General features: G+C 37.1%; 1 long non-coding RNA gene across 1 annotated transcript; it reads right to left on the reverse strand.

Annotated features, from left to right (window-relative positions):
• Nucleotides 1-326: 326 nt before the first annotated feature.
• Nucleotides 327-6,794, reverse strand: LOC132034450 (uncharacterized). The gene is made up of 2 exons (XR_009409104.1): nt 6,282-6,794; nt 327-787 (listed from the first exon to the last, which is right to left on the reverse strand). It is a non-coding gene; the product is annotated as an uncharacterized LOC132034450 (long non-coding RNA).
• Between the last annotated feature and the right edge of the window lie 808 nt (nt 6,795-7,602).

The following is a 7,602-nucleotide window of genomic DNA, read 5'->3' on the forward strand; positions in this document are numbered from 1 at the left end:
GCTGAATAGAGGAAGTTATTAGAATCAATATAGAGCTCCTCCCTTGTGTGAGACAGAGTTGCCATTTTAACAAAACCTAGCAAATTTTCGGCCAACATGGCGGTTCAGGCCGGTGGACAGCCTCCACCGGAGACCGGACCACCACTTCCACAACCTAAAACACACCTTACAACATATGATACAACCTTCCCACCAATTAAATCAACACAAACCATTAACACCAATGTTTCCATAGCCAAAGAACCTCAAACACAATCGGAGCCCAAAGTTTTGTCTACTGATAATCCCAACCAAACCAAATATGCCAACCTACTTAAAACTATTCATTCAACAGAAAACACACAAAAAATCAATATCCCATCGAAAACAGTCCAATTCATAGATGGAGAACCCTACATAGCATGGAACTCTAAAGAAGTACAACAGATGATTATAAAGGAAGATCTACGATATGCAGTCCAAGGGAAGTTTTCATATGAAATAATTAACATGAAACAATTAAGAGTCATCATCTTGATTCATTGTGGAATAAAGGGTAGAGCTACAATAGGTTTGATTGATGAGAGATATATCTTAATTAGATTGTCTCTTCTGGAAGATTATGTGAAGATGATGTCCACTCCAGCCTATTATCTCAAAGTACATGACAGGTACTGCTAGATGAGACCTCTGATTTGGGATCCATGGTTCAAGCCTGAGGAGGAAACATCAATTACAGTTGCTTGGATCAGCTTTCTAGAGCTCCCTCCTAATTTCTTTGCAAAAGAAGCTGTTTTTTCCATGGCATCTGCAGTAGGAAAGCCATTAACAGTAGATTTAGCAATAGCAAATAGGACAAGGCCTAGTTGTGCAAAGGTAAAAGTGCAAATTGATCTATTAGCAGAACACCCTAGCAGAATAAATGTAGCAGAAATCAATGAGGAGACTGGGGAAAGTAAATCAAAATGGGTTAAGATCAATTATGACTTTCTGCCTAAATATTGTAAACATTGTAAGCTTCAAGGTCATGGAGAAAACGAATGCAGAAGTTTAAATTCTGATTTGCAAAAACAGTTCAGAGAGGAGATGAAGAAGAATCAGGCTGCAGAAGTAGAAATACAACAAAAGAAAGAAACCAATAAAGGAGGATGGAACTATCAAGGAAAGCAAGAATGGATGAAGAGGAGACATAACAAATATATCAAGGATAAGTCTGGGGTTATAATAGCAGAAGTGCGAAAGGAGAACAATATGAAAGAAGACAGGACATTGAAAACTAATAATGCCTTTGATGTTTTGTCTAAGGAGGATGATGAACAAGAACAAGAAGCTGAGCACAGAGAAATGCATACCAAAGAATGGACAGAGAACATTTGTCCTAAAAACACAGCAACTAGGATACAAAAGAAAAATGAGGATAAGGGAGAGATCAGAACAGAACCACAAAAACAAAAGGAGGATAAGGGAAAGAATACAGAAGAAGAACAAAATTGCACTATGGAGAGTAAGGAAGACAATTTTTCAGGAGAAGAGGTACAAAGTAGAAGTGAGGATACAGTAATAGAAAATACTTTAGAGGGGATAAGTAAAGTAGAAAGAAGCATAACAAAAGAAATGGAAGAAGAGATCAGGGCACATGAATTCACAAAAGAGGGGATAATGAAGACACTAGAAAGTAAAGGGAAAAATGGAGTAAAAGAACATACCTGTATTTCAAGTAGCAACAACAGAGAAGGGGGAAACACACATATCAACCAGGAATCATCAGGGTGGGAAAATGTCATTAAATGGGATACAGGGCAAGATGGAGAAGATGGATTTCAACCTGCAAAACAAGATAGCCAGCAAAGCAGTAATAAATCATATAAAGGGAGCAATCATAACAAGCAATTGATCACACAGGTGCAGGAAAAACATAAGCAGAGTAGCAGGGATATAGAGAGCAAAAGGGATTTGGATGATCAAAACCTGGAACAAAACTTTCAATCAGCAATAAGGCAAGGAGATCTATCACAAAAATATCAAAAGGGCATTGGGAGAGGAAAGAAGAAAAGAGAAACCAGTGTTCCATTAAGAACAAGGTATCAAACTAGAAGTTCATGTTCTAAACCTAATGTTTCCCTATGAATGCTATGATTTGGAACATTAGGTCTGTCAATACAATGGAAGCTTTTCAAAGGTTAGCTAAAATGCATTTACAATACTAGTTTGGATTTATTGGATTGTTAAAGCCATTTTAAGAAGCTGACAAAATAGAAGGGTACAGGAGAAGATTAAACATGAGTACTGCTTTGGTAAATATATCAGGAAAGATTTGGGTATTTGTAGATGATATGTTTGAGGTGGAAGTACTATTGGACCATGTCCAACACCTTACTCTCAAGCTTAAAAATCAAGGGATGCAGGAGGATTTGATTGTAACAGTGGTATATGCTAAATGTACTCAAAGGGAAAGATTGGAATTATGGGATAGTCTGGAAGAATTTGCAAGCAGAGTTGATAAACCATGGATGGTGGGGGTGATTTTAATGTCATTGTTTCTAAAGAAGAGAAATATGGAGGACTCCCCATAAGTGTAAATGAGACACGGGACTTTATCTCATGTATACAAAGCTGTGGGATACAAGATTTGGGATTCAAAGGAAGCAGATACACATGGTGGAATGGGGAAAGTGGGGAGGATTGCATTTTTAAGAGGTTGGACAGATGTTTAGGGAATTAGACTCTTCAAAGTTTGTATCCTAATATTGAAGTTCAACACCTAATCAGAACAGGGTCTGATCATGCCCCTTTGCTTATAACTTATAAAGAAAACACTAAACATAAAAAAAAGTCCTTTAGGTTTCTTAATTTCTGGGTAAAGCATGAATCTTTTCTGGAGACAGTGAGGACAAGTTGGCATGCAGATTTTATGGCTGATCCCTTTATTTTATTTCATCATAAGTTGGAAAAAGTTAAAGCTGCCTTGGTTCAGTGGAGTAGAAATACTTATGGGAATATTTTTCAAGAAATTGAGGCATTGGAAGATGTGATAAAGGTGCATGAGATTCAATTTGAGCTACAACCTACTCCTACCAACAGAGAGAGGTTACATAGAGTGTAGGATGATTTTAACAGATATTTACACTTAGAGGAGCAATTTTGGAAACAAAAGGCAGGAATGCAATGGTTTGAGGAGGGGGACAGAAATACTAAATTTTTCCATTCATATGTACAAGGAAGGAGAAGGAGATTGCAAATAACGAGAATACAAGATAGTGATGAAATCTGGATAGAGGAGTCAGAGGGAATAGCAATTGAAACAGTAGATTTCTTCAAAAATAAATTTACCAAGGAGGAGGATCCAACTAATTTTGAAATTCTAGATAATGTACCATGTATAATTTCAGAAGATCAAAATAATTGGATCACAACAATACCAACAGAAGAGGAAGTTAGGAATGTTGTTTTTAGCTTGAATGGAGAAAGTCTTTGGAGGACCTGATGGTTTCACTGATATTTTCTATCAGAAGTGTTGGGATATTATAGGAGAAATGTTACTAATATGATGATTGCTTTTTACTATGGTCTTTGAACTGCCTAAATTCATTATTCATACTAATTTGGTCTTACTACCTAAAAAGGATATCATTAATACCTTTTAAGATATGAGGCCTATTAGTTTGAGCAATTTTGTGAACAAGATTTTCTCAAGACTTATTCATGAAAGGATGAAGGATGTTTTGCCAGATTTGATTTCTCTAAATCAAGCTGGTTTTGTTAAGGGAAGGAGTATTGTGGAGAATATTTTGTTAACACAAGAAATTGTATCTGGTATTAGGGTGAGAACCAAAACTGCTAATGTGGCAATGAAGTTGGCTATGGCAAAGGCATACGACAGGGTTTCTTGGATTTTTCTAACAAAAGTGATGAGGAAAATGGGTTTCTCACATATGGTGGTGGATATGGTGTTCAGAATTATTAGCAATAATTGGTACTCAGTTTTGATTAATGGGCAGCAACATGGTTTCTTTCAATCATCTAGAGGGGTAAAACAAGGGGACCCTTTATCTCCTACACTATTTATCCTAATAGCAGAGGTGTTGACCAGAAATTTGAATCATCTACATCAAATTCCACAGTTTAAAGGTTTTGGTCTACCTAAATGGAGCCCTAAGATAAATCATTTATCTTATGCAAATGATATGATCATATTTTCATCAGCTGATGTTCAGTCTCTTCAGCTGATAATGGATGTGTTAGGTAAGTATGAGAAAACATCAGGTCAGAAGATTAATAAAGAAAAGAGTTTTGTATATTTACATCATTCAGTCACTAATGATATTAAGGTGACAGTTGAGGTGGTGACTGGAATGAATAGAAAGAAGTTTCCATTTACATATCTAGGGTGCCCGATTTTCTAGTAGGAGAAGATTGAGTTCTATAATCCTATTATAACCAAAATCATGAACAGATTACAAGCTTGGAAAGGGAAGATGCTATTTTGGGGGCAGGGTTGTTTTGATAAAACATATACTACAAGGAATGCCTGTTCATTTGTTATCTGCACTAAATCCACTAGTTGGGGTGATTAGACAAATTCACAAGATTTTTGCTCAATTCTTCTGGAGCAATACAGTGGGGGGAAGATGTAGACACTAGTCATCATGGATACATTTATGTATTCCAGAGAAGGAGGGTGGTTTGGGATTTAGGTCACTACATGATGTGTCCATGGCATTATATTGTAAGATTTGGTGGAACTTTAGGAATACTCCATCCTTATGGAGTGCTTTCATGAGTAACAAGTATTGCAAGAAGGTTAATTCAGTTATTGCTCAAGGGAAATATGGGTCACAGAATTGGAAAAAAATGTTGCAGGGCAGAGATATAATAAAACATAATATTTGGTGGCAAGTGAAGAAAGGAAATGTTCTTTTCTGGTATGACAATTGGACTGGATTAGGGGCTCTTTATTATGCTACTGGGGGGGGGGGATACTTATGATGATTCAATTCAGAATGTGCATGAGGTGGTCAAGAATGGGAAGTGGGATGAACAAAAGTTACAAAGTTTGGTTTCTGGGGAGATAGTACAACATATCTTGGATACTATAAAGCCACCAAGTGAACAGGAGGGGGAAGATGTTCCACGGTGGATTCTAAGTAACAAAGGGCAATTTTTAGTTAAATCAGGTTGGGAATATCTAAGAGTAAAGGGACAGGAAAATGTTGTATACAAGAATATTTGGATTAAGGGACTTCCTTTCAAGATCTCATTCTTCATGTGGAGATGTTGGAAATTCAAGATACCAATAGATGAAGTTTTGAAGAGTCTGCACATCAATCTAGCATCAAGATGCTGGTGCTGTTCAAATCCTAGGGAGGAGATAGCTCAACATCTTTTTGCTAAATCTTTTTCTGCTTACAGGACTTGGTCCTTTTTCTCTTATTTTGCAGGTATTAATATTGAAGGTTTACAATTGCAGCAAATCATAGTGAAATGGTGGAGTGAGCCAGTTAACAGCAGGCTTAAACCAATATTTCAAGCTATGCCTGCTGTAATTATGTGGGAATTGTGGAAGAGGAGGAATGCTTATAAACATTGGGAGAGGAAATCAGTGTGGAGATGCATTTTTCAAGCATATTCTACTATCCAGAGATTGGTCAAGGTGAGAAATCCTTCTATTCGCAATGTTCCTAATAGATGGGATGAACTAATACAGTTAATGGAAGGATATAAACCTAGAGTGAAGATTACTAAGGTCATCTGGCAACCACCCCCTAGAGACTGGATAATATGTAATACAGATGGTGCATCTAGGGGCAATCCAGGCAGAGGGTCATATGGTTTCTGTGCTAGAAATGAAGAGGGAGATATTATTCATGCTCAAGTAGAAGAATTAGGGCACATATCTAACACAGAAGCAGAAGAAATTGCAATATCTGAGGCATTGAAGTGGTGTGAAATGACTCAGAGGAGGCAGATCATTATCCAAACAGACTCATTAATTTTGCAAAAGATCTTAAATGACGAGTGGAAGCCACCTTGGAGCATAGTGGAGTACTTTGAAAGGATAAAGCAAATAGTAGAGGACAAGCAATGCATATACACACATATCTATCGAGAAGGAAATAAGATGGCGGATGCATTAGCTAATTTTGCACTTAATAGAGGATCTATTAATTGTCAAACATTCATGAGTTTAGAGATTGAGCTACGAAAGATTATCAACAGTGATAAATCTCAGATTTCATACCTTAGAGCTACTTGTAAATAGATCCGAATTTGAGAGGAAGCAAAAAGAACCAAAAGTTGCATACCTTCGGAAATATCTCCAACAACAGCAACAAAGCTTCATCATGGAAGAGAGAACTGGAGCAAAAACTCAGGAACCACGGCATACATGTATGCAGATATGCAAGATTTAGGAAGTAAGAGACTTCAAGCACAACAAATACATAACAAATGGGGAAAAAAGGGAAAAGGAAAGCAGCTTACACAGAGCGAAATGAAGCAAACAAAGGATTAGAAACATGGCAGGAATGAATACTCTTCTCTTCAGAACGAATTTTCATCATTAGAGGACGAAATGAGAGCAGATCGAAGAAGAAGATAGACGAGCAGCCATAGTTGAAGCTTGGAGCTTCAGTGGACAACAAATGGAAATAGGGCTTTTGCCCTTCAAATATGTACTTTCCTAATCTATTTTTTGACTTCTAGTGTATTAGGATGTTATTTTAGGATTTTTTGGGGCTGGGCCGTGTTTTGGTCTCAGTCTTTATTATTGGACTTTGCTTTATTACTAAATAAAATGCCCAGGCGGGCCCCAAAATTATTAAAAAAGAAAAAGGAGGCTAGGTAACAAAAATAAAATAAAATTCCCAATCTAAAATAAAATGCAACCAGGGAACGTTATATCATGTGAAGTCACTAAAAAAGTAGGGTTTTTTTTTCTCCAAAAAATGCAACCAGGGGATGTCGTACCCTGTGAAGTCATGAAAAAAGTAGGGGTTTTTGTTCCCTAAAATGCAACCAGGGAGTGTCGTATCTTGTGAAGTCATGAAAAAAGTAGGGATTTTTGTTTCCTAAAATGCAACCAGGGAGTATCGTACCTGTCAAGTTATGAAAAAAAAGTACCCTGTGAAGGCACTAAAAAAGTAGGGTTTTTTTTTTTTTTTTTTACAAAAAATGCAACCAGGGGATGTCGTACCATGTGAAGTCATGAAAAAAGTAGGGGTTTTTGTTCCTTAAAATGTAACCATGGGATGTTGTACCCTGTGAAGACATGAAAACGTAGGGGTTTTAGTTCCCTTAAATGCAACCAGAGAGTGTCGTACCCTGTGAAGTCATGAAAAAAGTAGGGATTTTGGTTCCCTAAAATGCAACCAGGGATTGTTGTACCCTGTGAAGTCATGAAACTAAAGTTGGGGGATCTTGTTCCCTAAAATGCAACCAGGGATTGTTGTACTCTGTGAAGCCATGAAATAAGATTTAGGGGTTTTTGTTCCCTAAAATGCAACCAGGGAGTGTCATACCCTGTGAAGTCATGAAGAAAAATTGGGATTTTAGTTCCCTAAAATGCAACCAGGGAATGTCGTACCATGTGAAGGCATGAAAATAATTAGGGATTTTTGTCCCTAA

The sequence above is a fragment of the Lycium ferocissimum genome, chromosome 2 (assembly GCF_029784015.1).
Source record: "Lycium ferocissimum isolate CSIRO_LF1 chromosome 2, AGI_CSIRO_Lferr_CH_V1, whole genome shotgun sequence".
Lineage (NCBI taxonomy): Eukaryota > Viridiplantae > Streptophyta > Magnoliopsida > Solanales > Solanaceae > Lycium > Lycium ferocissimum.